This window comes from Erpetoichthys calabaricus, chromosome 4 (assembly GCF_900747795.2).
Source record: "Erpetoichthys calabaricus chromosome 4, fErpCal1.3, whole genome shotgun sequence".
Lineage (NCBI taxonomy): Eukaryota > Metazoa > Chordata > Cladistia > Polypteriformes > Polypteridae > Erpetoichthys > Erpetoichthys calabaricus.
This window is the reverse complement of record NC_041397.2, coordinates 91,169,737-91,185,318: the sequence shown is the minus strand read 5'-3', so window position 1 is coordinate 91,185,318 and position 15,582 is coordinate 91,169,737.

Here is a 15,582-nt window from a genome sequence, read left to right as displayed (position 1 = left end):
GCTAAAGTAATCATGAGCAAATTGCAACACATACACTTTAAAACCATCCAGTGAGCATATAGCTGTGTCTCTTTTTTTTTTGGGTGCAGTGTGTTGAGATGACCCTTCAACAGCTGGCATACTGTTAACAGTGTCACAGATGACTATACATTTGAAGTTTACATTTCACTGTTTCTTGGCAATGGACTTGCAACCTATCCAGGTTTGATTTCTGCCTTCTGCTTCATAGTACTGGGATAGGCTCTGCTCCTCATGGCCATGAATTGGTAATATTATCTTATTGTGATGAATATTATCATATTCTGCTTTGTTTAAAAAAAACATGTGTGTTACCTGGTCTACTATTTTTTGAAGTTGATGGAGTTAACTGGAAAACTGACTGCAGTAGATTATCTTAATCTAATTAGTTCTTGCTTCAAAATTCTTCAGAATATTGTTTCCTGGCCCAGGTGTACTTCTCTGACACCATGTATTGAAAAATGGTGATACCACTTTGTTTTGCTGGGATGTGCTTTTCAGGAGTCTCTTGAATGTAATGAAAAATGCAGAGACTGTGAAAATTAAAGTCCCTTGTACTTTCATGGGAGTTGGATTTTTTTCATTATCTGTGTAGGCTCCTGACCTGGACAAAGTAGGTACAAAAGATGAATGGTTTCCTGTTATAAATGTACATAATTTGTATGTGCACAGTTTAGTTCATATATAATGTAGACATTGCCTAAGTATAGTTCTGCAAAATATGTTATAAATGTATTAATATGTAATTGCTTTACAAATGTATTTTCTGCTGGCAGCACCTCTTCAATACAGATGTTCTGAAGTATGTGTAATTTACAGCTCTGTAGATGTACATGTGCATCTAATGCCACAAGAAAATATGCCGAGCACATGTCTAAGACATGAGGCCCAGGACAGGAATCACACGGGGAAGATGTATAAGGTGCACTCACACACAACACTCACTCATAAAACAAAAGCGCAAACACTGTGACCAAACTGGACATTAAATGTGGCCCATGTCAAAGTCATATCTGTAAAACTATATGTAATGATTTCTGTTTCTGTATTGACCACAAAATCATTTTGGAATCTCTTTCTATTTGTCCCTAGGAAACAAAAGCACACACAAAGGCAAAGTTTCCAGTTGTAAGGAAGTAATATATGTGTAAAATAATATAATACATTTGTGAAATAATGCAATTGCAGTTTTTATTTTTCAGTTGCAGAAATAAGCCTTCATCACATGAGGAACATAACCTTTTAAAATGACTTGACTTTAATAATTTAAATGGCTGACCAAGTAATGAAATCCAAGCCATCAGGGAGCACAGAAATGGAAATGAGGAGTCCAGAAGTGGTAAAAACCTGGAGATACTTTAAATAAAAATGTGTGATAAAATTAGAAACAAGAGACGAAAACTGAAGTCAAAATAACTTAGCACAGGAGGTCTGTTTATAAGTAAATAATCCTATCCCTAATTATAATATTTTTTGCAAAAATTATTTTTATTTTTTTTTAATTTATTTTATTGATTTTATTAAAATCACACAACATTACATACAAATAAATCCATTTTTACAAAAATAAGATCAAAAAACAAATCAACATTTTTATTTGATATTTCATTAATCAAAAAGTTTGGTAGTTGATGTGCACCACCATATTGGTCATTTTTTTGTACAGTAACATCACAAGCATTGAGTCACATACTTGGCAACAACACTGTTCTCTTCAAGAATATGGTTACAGCCATAAAAATACTGTTATAAATTTGTAGCAGCTTCATAAAAAATATTACTCAAAATATCATTGTGGTAAGAAAAATAATTTGATGATTAATGAAAATAATAAAAAAAAGTAATATAAACAAAACAAAGTAATAAAAAATAATGCAACGGTACAATAATGTTTCTAAAAACATGATCATGACAGTTGTAAGATATTACAGTCATATAAAAAAGTTTGGGAACCTCTCTCAGCCTGCATAATAATTTACTCTACTTTCAACAAAAAAGAAAACAGTGGTATGTCTTTCATTTCCTAGGAACATCTGAGTACTGGGGTGTTTTCCGAACAAAGATTTTTACTGAAGCAGTATTTAGTTGTATGAAATTAAATCAAATGTGAAAAACTGGCTGTGCAGAAATGTGGGTCCCCTTGTAATTTTGCTGTTTTGAATGCATGTAACTGCTCAATACTGATTACTTGCAACACCAAATTGGTTAGATTAGCTTGTTAAGCCTTGAACTTCCTAGACAAGTGTGTCCAATCATGAGAACATGGTATTTAAGGTGATCAATTGCAAGTTGTGCTTCCCATTGACTCTCCTCTGAAGAGTGACAGAATGGGATCCTCAAAGCAACTCTCAAAAAGCTATCTCAGAGGTTTAAACTGTCAGTTTCAACTGTAAGGAATGTAATCAGGAAATGGAAAGCCACAGGCACAGTTGCTGTTAAACCCAGGTCTGGCAGGCCAAGAAAAAGGAGCGGCATATGCGCAGGATTGTGATAATGGTTACAGACAACCCACAGATCACCTCCAAAGACCTGCAAGAACATTTTGCTGCAGATGGTGTATCTGTACATCGTTCTACAATTCAGCACAATTTACATAAAGAACATCTGTATGGCAGGGTGATAAGCAAGAAGCCCTTTCTGCACTCACGCCACAAACAGAGTCGCTTGTTGTATGCAAATGCTCATTTAGACAAGCCAGATTCATTTTGGAACAAAGTGCTTTGGGCTGATGAGACAAAAATTGAGTTATTTGGTCATAATAACAAGCGCTTTGCATGGCTGAAGAAGAACACCGCATTTCAAGAAAGACACCTGCTACCTACTGTCAGATTTGGTGGAGGTTCCATCATGCTGTGGGGCTGTGTGGCTAGTTCAGGGACTGGGGCCCTTGTTAAAGTCAAGGGTCGGATGAATTCAACCCAATATCAACAAATTCTTCAGTATAATGTTCAAGCATCGGTCACAAAGTTGAAGTTACGCTGGGGTTGGATATTCCAACAAGACAATGACCCAAAACACAGTTCGAAATCTACAAAGGCGTTCATGCAGAGGGAGAAGTACAATGTTCTGGAATGGCCGTCACAGTTCCCTGACTTGAATATCATCAAAAATCTATGGGATGATTTGAAGCAGGCTGTCCATGCTTGGCAGCCATGAAATTGAACTGAAATGGAGAGATTTTGTATGGAAGAATGGTCAAAAATACCTCCCTCCAGAATCCAGACACTCATCAAAGGCTATAGGAGGCGTCTAGAGGCTGTTATATTTGCAAAAGGAGGCTCAACTGAGTATTGATGTAATATCTCTGTTGGGGTGCCCAAATTTATGCACCTGTCTAATTTTGTTATGATACATATTGCATATATTCTGTTAATCCAATAAACCTAATGTCACTGCTGAAATACTACTGCTTCCATAAGGCATGTCATATATTAAAAGGAAGTCGCTACTTTGAGAGCTCAGCCAATGATAAACAAAAATGCAAAGAATTAAGAGGGGTTCCCAAACTTTTTCATATGACTGTACATAGTAAGAATGTGCAAATTCTCCTTCTGTTGGTTGTTCTTGCAACATAAATAAATGCAAGGCAAGAATTGCATACTGTTCAGGGCATCTACTTGGTATCCAACCATTATTGGGAAATGATGTCACTATGAGAACTCTGAAGTGATAGGTGAAGGAAGAGAAACTTCAATGAGTCATTTCAAAAACCAGGAATAAACAAGTAGTTATAGTAGAGGATGAAACTAAGGTTTGCTGCAGGGTACAGAGTCTTGTACTGCATGATGCCTTCCAAGTGCAAAGGGGAAATACCTCCCTGGAAGGATGAATGAGTTCCTGACTCTAGAGTGGTGTGGTGGTTCTAGCTGTCACTGTCCACGTTGGAGCAAATAATATGTTAAGATCTTCTTGGGTGATATGGCAGTGCTACATAAATAAAATAAGCCCAAACAGGTTAAAATTGAAGATTAAAAACAGTGTCAGGATTGTATTCTCTAAGATCCCGCACAAGCTGCTGTGCTTCCTTCTAAAACCAGAGTCTTCTCTGCTCACCTATTACAGTCTCCTCAGAGAGAGGAGACATCTTCTGACAGGCACAGTCATCTCTTTCATTCGGTGCATGTCCCTGACGAAATCCATCAGCAACTGCTTCCATCTTTTTCTGCTGCCATCCCTTAGCATCTGCGTGAATCATTCAGAATGGTTGAGTGCTCCTACTTCTCTGAATGCTCAGCAGGAGTGACCCTACACCAGAGCACCACTAAGTAGCTTGGAGCTATATATCTAACCTCCAGCCTTCTCCCCAATGAAGCACCGGCTCAGCCACAATCCTGTCTTTTCATCTTTTCTTTTCTTTTCCATTTAACTTCCAGTTACTTTCTCATTCACACTTTTTTGTTTTCCTGTCTATCTTCCTTGGGCTGTTTTATATAAATGTGATTGTACATGTATTGATTATGAACCCCAGAGCACTAATGAGGAAACCATCTAGGCTAACCGTATCTGCATATAAATGGGTGATTAGCCAGTTTCCTCATCAACACTTTGGGGCTGCTCAGCTTTGCTATCACATGCACCTATGCCCCACCACAAGTCTGAATGCACTATTTTTACTAAAAACATGCACACTGCCATGCACCCCTAATGTGCATCACCATATTTCCTCCCCCCTCAAGCCGCACATAAAAGCACTAAAAACACCACATTAAAATAAACTACCCCCCCCCCCTTTAATTATCAGGACATAAGAAGAAAAAGAACTTTTAAAAACCACAATAAATCCAACAATAAATTCATGCAGTAGCAGAGCTGAAGATCATGTTGCACAAGAGGGTTTTTGCAGACTTACTGTCTGCAAGTGTCACGTGAGAAGGACATGAACAGCTAAAGGGAACTTGTGAGGTAATATATTTAAAAGATTTAAAAGTTGGCAGCATGGGATGAGGGAGACTAGCAGGTAAGCTCCTAGGTGAATAGAGGGTAGAATGGCAGTTAGTAATAAGGATCCTCTGTGGAGTGCCATAATGTTGGGTTTTACTGGTGCATTTGTTTGATTATTGAAAATGGAACAATAAAGAAGGAGAAAGAAATGGAACCTAACAGAGAGAGAAGGAACAGAAAGGCAAACATGATGAAAATTCTGTGCTGGAAGAGAGTGTATTATTTTTCACTAAAAGTAATTTGTACAGTATAACAGTATAACAAGGGATCAAGACATTGTGATATCACAGGCATAGTAATATGACTTGGTGAGTTCTGTTAATGGCTGCCATTTTTTATAGACACTACAAAATCAGATCTGGAAGCATAGTCAGATAGTCAGCTTTCTGAGTGTTGTTTTCATAAGTATAACTTGTGAACATTTTGAAATCACTTCAGTTTTTTTTTCCAGCACCTCTCAACTCACTGGTACAAAAATACCCTACATATGATACACTGTTCAACTTATCTTTATGTCTAGTTATGCAAGATGTCAAGCTTTTTGTTGTTCCCCCTCCTACTTTTGGCCCTCTAGACCATTTTTAGGCCATTTAGAGCATATTTTTTGTAGGAAATTACACTTTTATGATAAAGAGGAAATCAATAGGTATCTTCAGTAGAAGTTATCATTAGGCCTTGAGGTTGTGCATGCCACAGCAAATTGACTCCAGGGGTTAGGTGGATTGGCGATTCTAAATTGGCCCTAGTGTGTGCTTGGTGTGTGGATGTGTTTGTGTGTGTCCTGCGGTGGGTTGGCACCCTGCCCGGGATTGGTTCCTGCCTTGTGCCCTGTGTTGGCTGGGATTGGCTCCAGCAGACCCCCGTGACCCTGTGTTCGGATTTAGCGGGTTGGAAAATGGATGGATGGATGGGTTTACTCCCTAATGGGATGCAAGGAGTGAAAGTTACTCCTTTTTACAAAACTTTAAAATAAAATAGGGGATCGGTAATATATTCAGGTGGAGTGTCATTTTATGTTATTTCAAGGATCATGAATATAATACTACATTTGATATTAGATTGTTACCTGGTGGTCCTAGCCCTCTAAAAGCCATTCCCAGAAGGTCAAAAACGTTAACTTTCAAGCATGAGCATGTGGGATATCTTTAGTTTTTCAAGGTTAGTGATTATAAATATGATGTTATTTTTGTGTTTTTGTCCTTTACTAGAGGGATAGCCCAATATGGACCCCTCTCAGAGGTTGAAAAATGACAAATGTCTATTAAAATTGATAATATTTAGATTTCAAACATTGACTGTACATTATGCATGTATTTTAATATTTCAAATATATGACACAACTATTCTTGTTTATTGTTTACATTTACCTCATGAAGTAAATCATTAAATATCTTATGAACTCCCTGAATTAGGGCAGTTTATGCTAATTCAGACTATTTTTTATAAAATATATATGTTTCAGTTATTAATACAGCATTTCTTTATAAGTAACAATTTTATATGGCACTTTAGTTTGATCCTGAAGGGAGAATAAAAACGGACCATAAACTTAACATTTTCTTAATCTACTGAATCACTAATGTTATTTGTTTGAGTAAAAGTTATTAAGTACATTAATACTAAATGGAATTTTTAACATAACAACTTCATTACACTCACCGGTTATTGTTTAAACGGAAGAAAAGCAAAGTGGTGTCAGGAAAAGCTCTAGCTGGAATGTTCAGTTCATTACAATATTCTTTTGAAAAAAAATGTTATTTCAGCTTTCATTGAGGAAATAAATACTTCATACTCTAGCAGACATTAACCAAAAGGCCCTCAAAGCATTATATGTCTAGTTAGGGAGAGACTAATAAGGCAAATCTCTCAACACAGCTGAAGAATTCATAATTCCAGCTGCTGAAGACAATGCTAATATAATGGTTGGAGAAAATACAAAAAGAACGATACCAATGGTGGCATTATCAAACTATACAGTTTTGCAATGTGTTGATGCCATGGCAGATGATGTTATAGCGCTGTTAGCACATCGCATAGCCATGTTTCAATTGAAAAACAGGAGAAGATATTTTTGGTAAGTTTGACACTTTTGTCAATGTGCATGGACTTACCTGGGCCAAATGTGTTGGCATTCGTACTAACAGTGCAAAATCAATGACTGTAAGCTACAGTGGTGTAGTGACTTGTATTCAATCAGTTGCTGCTAATGCAACTTGGACCCACTGTAGCGTACATAGATATGCTCTCGCTACAAAGTGCATGCTACCTGGTCTGAAAAACGTGTTGGATAGTGCTTTCAAGAGTGTTAATTTTAATAAAGTAAGGCCACTGGGTTCAAGAATATTTTCAGCTTTGTTTAAAAAAATGAGAAATAATTAAACAAGTTTGCTACTTCACATTGATGGGGGTTGCCTTTCACAAGGTATAGTTCTACCCCTTCACTGCAAATCTGTTCATCCATCTTCTACAAATTTTTGGAAGGTTTCTTTTCCTACGCTTGTCCTTTTTGAACATTCTCCTTTTTGCTGTATCTCCTCTGTGCTTTTGAACTTGCTGCATATGTAGAGTTTCTCTCTCTCTCCTATCTGCATTGACATCAATAAATTTTGATCTTTTAGGCACTTTCAGGGCAATCAAAGAAATAAGGAGACCTATTCATTTAATTAGAATAATAATTTTACAATACCTTCTGTTCTATTTCTAGTTTCATATAGAGTACCATGTTATAAGTGTAAAATTATGTAATATAATCTCTTGAGGGCAGCATGGTGACCCATTGTCTCACAGCTCTTGAAAATCTTTATGTGGTCACAGTTGGTGTGGAATGTACACATTTTTCAGATGCTTAGATAGGTTTTCTCAAACTTATATAGTTTTCCTTCTTCATCTAAAAATGTGAATCACTCCAAATTGGCTTAAGGTTCTTTACAGGTTTGGTTCATGCTTTGTGCTTTATGATGCCAGCCTTGGGTACTGTCTATTGGCAACAATGCATTGGCCTAAAAAAGGTTCAGGAAATGGATGAAATGATACATTTCTTTAAAATAAAATAATATTAACTAGTTTTAAAAATTTTCAGGTGCTTGGTTTCATTTTTATGTGCTTCATTTTAAATGGTTTGCGATGATTACCATAACCAAGAACTGCCAATGTGAAAAAAATGTATGAGCTGTTAAATACAAAAACATTAATGTCTTAATCACATAAAAGAACAACTCTCCTAAGATATAAGGGCTCCAGGATCCAGTTTTCTGCAGTTTCTTCAATGCTCTAAACTCAGATTCATAACTTATGCAGACATCTCCCCTGAGTGTCAAGAAACAGCAGATAATAGGAAATAGTGCCAGGGTGCAGTGGGAGGCTGAGGGTAGAGAAGAAACTAATTATCAGTAGAATGCTACACCATCTGTTTAAACTCACCTACAGTAAAGGTAACTTATTGTTCAAACAAACTAAGAGAAATACCACATTTCCTAATCAAATTGATCTAACAGTTTAGATTAAAAATTAAAAAGGCAATAAATGGAGATCTATAAAAACAGTTTGTACCAAATTGTAAAGTGTTTTATATGAAACAACTAACTTAAGCTACATTGTAGTGGTGCCTCAATTAAAAGTTATGTCATGTTCAATATATCCTGTCTATAGGTTTGTTTTACTGTTAAACAATCAAAAGTAGATGTCCGAGAAAGTTGAGGTCAATGTCTTTAAGCAGGGAATTGTGGTATGTGGAGGGGGGCTTTATGGGTATTGTATTTTGTTTGCTGCAGAAACCCATGGGGATGACTGCTGGGGTAAGCTTTCTAACTTCCAACCTGAATGACTAAAAATAGAAAAGAAGACTTGCAATTGGGAAAACATTAGGTCTTTGCCAAAGAATCAGTTCTAACATGATCGAAGAGGAACAATGGCGTGAATTTATTGTTGCTTTTACTCTTCATCATTGATCTTCTCCTGGAAGAGGTGTTTTGTGACAGGCCGTGTCACAGAGTTAGTTTGCTTTTTGTTGTAATGACTGTTTATGGCCTTGCCTCCCTTTTATAAATAGTTATGAGGTGCTTACCTTGGTAAAATTAGCTGTAAGTAAGTTAAGGGCCTAGGAAAAGTTCAGGAATATTTCCCATAGAGTAGGAGTCATTTGCTCATGCATACGCATCCACCTACTTAGAGCGAAAGGTGAGGACAGCATCTTGTCATCTTGGCTGAGGCTAGCAGACATGTGCTGTGATTGCCCGGGTAAACTTTCTCTGTGCATAAAACATAAGAGCAGCCATCAGATGTTGTCTTCTGACTGTCTGGCATTAAGGGCTGGCGCTGCGGAGTGACTGAGGTAAAAATAAGGAATATTATGCTTTCTTTGTAAATAGAGCGAAAGAGAGAGGTTGGGAACATCCATCCATCCATCCATCCATTGTCTCCCGCTTATCCGAGGTCGGGTCGCGGGGGCAGCAGCTTGAGCAGAGATGCCCAGACTTCCCTCTCCTCGGCCACTTCTTCTAGCTCTTCCGGGAGAATCCCAAGGCGTTCCCAGGCCAGTCGAGAGACATAGTCCCTCCAGCGTGTCCTGGGTCTTCCCCGGGGCCTCCTCCTGGTTGGACGTGCCCGGAACACCTCACCAGGGAGGCGTCCAGGAGGCATCCTGATCAGATGCCCGAGCCACCTCATCTGACTCCTCTCGATGCGGAGGAACAGCGGCTCTACTCTGAGCCCCTCCCAGATGACTGAGCTTCTCACCCTATCTTTAAGGGAAAGCCCAGACACCCTGCGGAGGAAACTCATTTCAGCCGCTTGTATTCGCGATCTCGTTCTTTCGGTCACTACCCATAGCTCATGACCATAGGTGAGGGTAGGAACATAGATCGACTGGTAAATTGAGAGCTTCGCCTTGCGGCTCAGCTCCTTTTTCACCACGACAGACCGATGCAATGCCCGCATTACTGCGGATGCCGCACCGATCCGCCTGTCGATCTCACGCTCCATTCTTCCCTCACTCGTGAACAAGACCCCGAGATACTTGAACTCCTCCACTTGGGGCAGGATCTCGCTACCAACCCTGAGAGGGCACTCCACCCTTTTCCGGCTGAGGACCATGGTCTCGGATTTGGAGGTGCTGATTCTCATCCCAGCCGCTTCACATTCAGCTGCGAACCGATCCAGAGAGAGCTGAAGATCACGGCCTGATGAAGCAAACAGGACAACATCATCTGCAAAAAGCAGTGACCCAATCCTGAGCCCACCAAACCGGACCCCCTCAACACCCTGGCTGCGCCTAGAAATTCTGTCCATAAAAGTTATGAACAGAATCGGTGACAAAGGGCAGCCCTGGCGGAGTCCAACTCTCACTGGAAACGGGTTCGACTTACTGCCGGCAATGCGGACCAAGCTCTGGCACCGATCGTACAGGGACTGAACAGCCCTTATCAGGGGGGCCGGTACCCCATACTCTCGGAGTACCCCCCACAGGATTCCCCGAGGGACACAGTCGAATGCCTTTTCTAAGTCCACAAAACACATGTAGACTGGTTGGGCAAACTCCCATGCACCCTCCAGGACCCTGCTAAGGGTATAGAGCTGGTCCACTGTTCCGCGACCAGGACGAAAACCACACTGTTCCTCCTGAATCCGAGGCTCGACTATCCGACGGACCCTCCTCTCCAGGACCCCTGAATAGACTTTTCCAGGGAGGCTGAGGAGTGTGATCCCTCTGTAGTTGGAACACACCCTCTGATCCCCCTTCTTAAAGAGGGGGACCACCACCCCGGTCTGCCAATCCAGAGGCACTGTCCCTGATGTCCATGCGATGTTGCAGAGGCGTGTCAGCCAAGACAGTCCTACAACATCCAGAGCCTTGAGGAACTCCGGGCGTATCTCATCCACCCCCGGGGCCCTGCCACCAAGGAGTTTTTTGACCACCTCGGTGACCTCAGTCCCAGAGATGGGGGAGCCCACCTCTGAGTCCCCAGGCTCTGCTTCCTCATTGGAAGGCATGTTAATGGGATTGAGGAGGTCTTCGAAGTATTCCCCCCACCGACCCACAACGTCCCGAGTCGAGGTCAGCAGCGCACCATCCCCACCATATACAGTGTTGACACTGCACTGCTTCCCCTTCCTGAGACGCCGGATGGTGGACCAGAATCTCCTCGAAGCCGTCCGAAAGTGGCCATGGCCTCCCCAAACTCCTCCCACGCCCGAGTTTTTGCCTCAGCAACCATCAAAGCCGCATTCCGCTTGGCCTGCCGGTACCTATCAGCTGCCTCCGGGGTCCCACAGGACAAAAGGGTCCTGTAGGACTCCTTCTTCAGCTTGACGGCATCCTTCACCGCTGGTGTCCACCAACGGGTTCGGGGATTGCCGCCACGACAGGCACCGACCACCTTACGGCCACAGCTCCGGTCAGCTGCCTCAACAATAGAGGCACGGAACATGGCCCATTCGGACTCAATGTCCCCCACCTCCCTCGGGATGTGGTCGAAGTTCTGCCGGAGGTGGGAGTTGAAGCTACTTCTGACAGGGGGCTCTGCCAGACGTTCCCAGCAGACCCTCACAACACGTTTGGGCCTACCACGCCTGACCAGCATCCTCCCCCACCATCGAAGCCAACTCACCACCAGGTGGTGATCAGTTGACAGCTCCGCCCCTCTCTTCACCCGAGTGTCCAAGACATGTGGCCGCAAGTCCGACGACACGACCACAAAGTCGATCATCGAACTGAGGCCTAGGGTGTCCTGGTGCCAAGTGCACATATGAACACCCCTGTGCTTGAACATGGTGTTCGTTATGGACAATCCATGACGAGCACAGAAGTCCAATAACAAAACACCGCTCGGGTTCAGATCAGGGGGGCCATTCCTCCCAATCACGCCCTTCCAGGTCTCACTGTCATTGCCCACGTGAGCATTGAAGTCTCCCAGCAGAACGAGGGAGTCCCCAGAAGGTATGCCCTCTAGCACCCCCTCCAGGGACTCCAAAAAGGGTGGGTACTCCGAACTGCTGTTCGGTGCATACGCACAAACAACAGTTAGGACCCGTCCTCCCACCCGAAGGCGAAGGGAGGCTACCCTCTCGTCCACCGGGGTAAACCCCAATGTACAGGCTCCAAGTTGGGGGGCAATAAGTATACCCACACCTGCTCGGCGCCTCTCACCGGGGGCAACTCCAGAGTGGTAGAGAGTCCAGCCCCTCTCAAGGAGATTGGTTCCAGAGTCCAAGCTGTGCGTCGAGGTGAGTCCGACTATATCTAGCCGGAACCTCTCAACTTCGCGCACTAGCTCAGGCTCCTTACCCTTCAGAGAGGTGACATTCCACATCCCAAGAGCCAGTTTCTGTAGCCGAGGATCGGACCGCCAAGGTCCCCGCCTTCGGCCACCACCCAACTCACACTGCACCCGACCTCCTTGGCCCCTCCCATAGGTGGTGAGCCCATGGGAAGGGGGACCCACGTTGCCTCTTCGGGCTGTGCCCGGCCGAGCCCCATGGGTGCAGGCCCGGCCACCAGGCGCTCGCCATCGAGCCCCACCTCCAGGCCTGGCTCCAGAGTGGGGCCCCGGTGACCCGCGTCCGGGCAAGGGAAAACGCCGTCCAAAATTGTTTTTCTTCATAGGAGGTTTGTTTAACCGCTCTTTGTCTCATCCCTCACCTAGGACCAGTTTGCCTTGGGTGGCCCTACCAGGGGCATAAAGCCCCGGACAACAGAGCTCCTAGGATCATTGGGACACGCAAACCCCTCCACCACGATAAGGTGACGGTTAAAGGAGGGGGGTTGGGAACATGCACAGAGTAAATAGAACCACTAATTAATCCAATGTTCGTGGAGGTTTCCAGATTTTGGATAGCGTATATATTATTTTTGTGCCTGTTTTTCACTTTTTGATTTTTGTTTAGCTGTTTATCTTTTTGATTCCCAGATGGAAGCTCTCTCCTGATTTTATCCCACTGAAGGAGGAAGAAGATCATTTTTAATTTTTCATCACTATTTATTTATGGAGCCATATTCATATGATTTTGATTATTGCTTTCTTTAATTGTGCCATAGTATTTGAACTGCGCTTTACTGATTGCATAACACTGAATTATTGGCACTTCTTGATGGGTTTTTTTTGTTGTTTTTTTTTGTGTGTGTAAATATTGTTTTGATGTTTATGTTTCTTTGCTTCTGTGTTTATTTTCTGTTATTGTAAACATTGTATGTATTTTGTCATTTAAATAAACATAATCTGGATTCATTGATTTTTCTGTTGTACAGTAATCCCTCGCTACTTCGCGGTTCACTTTTCGCGGATTCACCACTTTGCGGGTTTTTAAATACAAGTGATTGCCCGCCTATCGCGGAAGTTATGTTCCAGACCCATCAGCAACAGGAGAAAATCCGCGATATAGAAAGACCATATAAATAAACATTTTTATAGTTTAAGCCTTAAAATACCCATCCCACATGCTTTAAACACATGTAAACTTATAAAACACACTTTGTTAACACATATGATATGTGGATGTTGGGCTAAGGATATGAGTAACATCTCACTATTATAAAACATTTTAACTTCACGCAAGACAAGACAGTGAGACAGGAAAATTGGTGATGTACAGGCTTAAAATTATTGACATGCAGAGCGACAAGCAGCACAAAGCCAGCACAAAGTCCACTTCTCCTTAGCGTTCATTCAGCTCCCCACGCCCTTGACAATGCGAAGTGGCAGGAGCGTACTGCGCTTCCGAGGAGGGGAGTTTGAGCGAAGGTGCGTTCAGCTCTCACACACCCACACACACACACACACACTCCTCCTTCCGAACGCGCAGAGCGACAAGCAGGCATTTTGGCAGAAGCAGCACAAAGTCCATTTCTGCTCAGAGTGAGTTCAGCTGCCCCCCTTCACAAAGCGAGTGCAGACGTCTGACGTCTGATCGCTGCGTGCAGTGTTGGTCTGAGGTGTTTAAGAATGTAGAAAGTGTTTAAGAGCATAGGAAGTGTTTATAAGAGCGTGGGAAAGGTTAACAAGAGAGTGAGAAAGGTTTATAAGAGTGTGGGAAGGGTTTATAAAGCCTTAAAATATGTATAAATAATAAAATAAATATAGGTCGCTACTTCGCGGATTTTCACCTATCGCGGGGGGCTCTGGAACTTAACCCCCGCGATAGGTGAGGGATTACTATAATTAATTTATTTGAATGGGTGGCTGGTGCATTTGTCTGTAGTGCTGGGTTAATCTTGCAGTTAAAATCCCATTCCTCTTTATTAAGTAGCCTCTTCAAGAACACAGCCACAGGGGATGCACAAACCAGTGTTTTTCTTTGTGCCAGTCCCAAGCCCGGATAAATGGAGAGGGTTACTTCAGGAAGGACATCCAGTGTAAAATTTTGCCAAATCAATATGCGGACAACAATACAAATTTTCATACTGGATCGGTCAAGCCCCGGGTTAACAATGACTGACACCAGTACTTTTAGCCAACAGGGTGCTGGCGGAAATTGGGCTACTGTTGGCCGAAGAAGGAGAAGAAGCAGGGAGAGATGTGTCCGGAGGCAGGAGGAAAGGAAGCACGGTAAAGAGAGTGGAACTGAGGGTAGGAACTTTGAATGTTGGCCATATGACTGGTAAGGGGAGAGAGTTAACAGATATGATGGAGAGAATGAAGGTTGATATATTGTGCGTGCAAGAGACTAATTGGAAGGGGAGTAAGGCCAGGTGGATCGGAGGTGGATTCAAACTGTTCCATGATGGTGTGGATGGGAGAAGAAATGGGGTAGGGGTTATTCTGAAGGAACAGTATGTCAAGAGTGTTTTGGAGGTGAAAAGGGTGTTAGACAGAGTAATGATTATGAAGCTGGAAATTGGAGGTGTGATGATGAAGTTTGTTAGTGCATATGCTCCGCAAGTTGGTTGTGTGATGGATAAGAAAAAAATTTTTGGAGTGAGTTGGATGAGGTGATGAACTGTGTACCCAAAGGACAGAAAGTGGTGATTGGAGCGGATTTCAATAGACATGTTGGTGAAAGGGACAGAGGAGACAAGAAGGTGATAGGTAGGTATGGTGTCAAGGAGAGGAATGAAGAAATTCAGATTAAAGTGGATTTTGTCAAAAGGATGGACATGGCTCTAGTGAAAACATATTTTAAGAAGAGGGAGGAACATAGGGTGACATACAAGAGTGGAGGAAGATGCACACAGGTAGATTACATCCTATGCAGAAGAGTCAATCAGAAGGAGATTGAAGACTGCAAAGTGGTGGCAGGGGAAACTGTAGTTGAGCAGCATAGGATGGTGGTCTGTAGAATGATGTTGGAGATCAAGAAGAGGAAGAGAGTGAGGGCAGAGCCAAGGATCAAATGGTGGAAGTTGAAAAATGAAGACTGCAAGGATGAGTTTAGGGAGAAGGTGAGACAGGCACTGGGTGGCAGTGAAGAGTTACCAGACAGGTTGGGCAACTACAGCAGATGTAGTAAGGGTGACAGCAAGAAGGGTGCTTGGCATGACATCTGGAAAGAGGAAGGAGGAAAAGGAAACCTGGTGGTGGAATGAGGAAATACAGGAGAGTATACAGAGGAATGAGTTGTATGAGAGGTTGGACTCTAAGGAGGGAGAAAAGGACCTGTACCAATTGGCTAGACAGAGGGACTGAGCTGGGA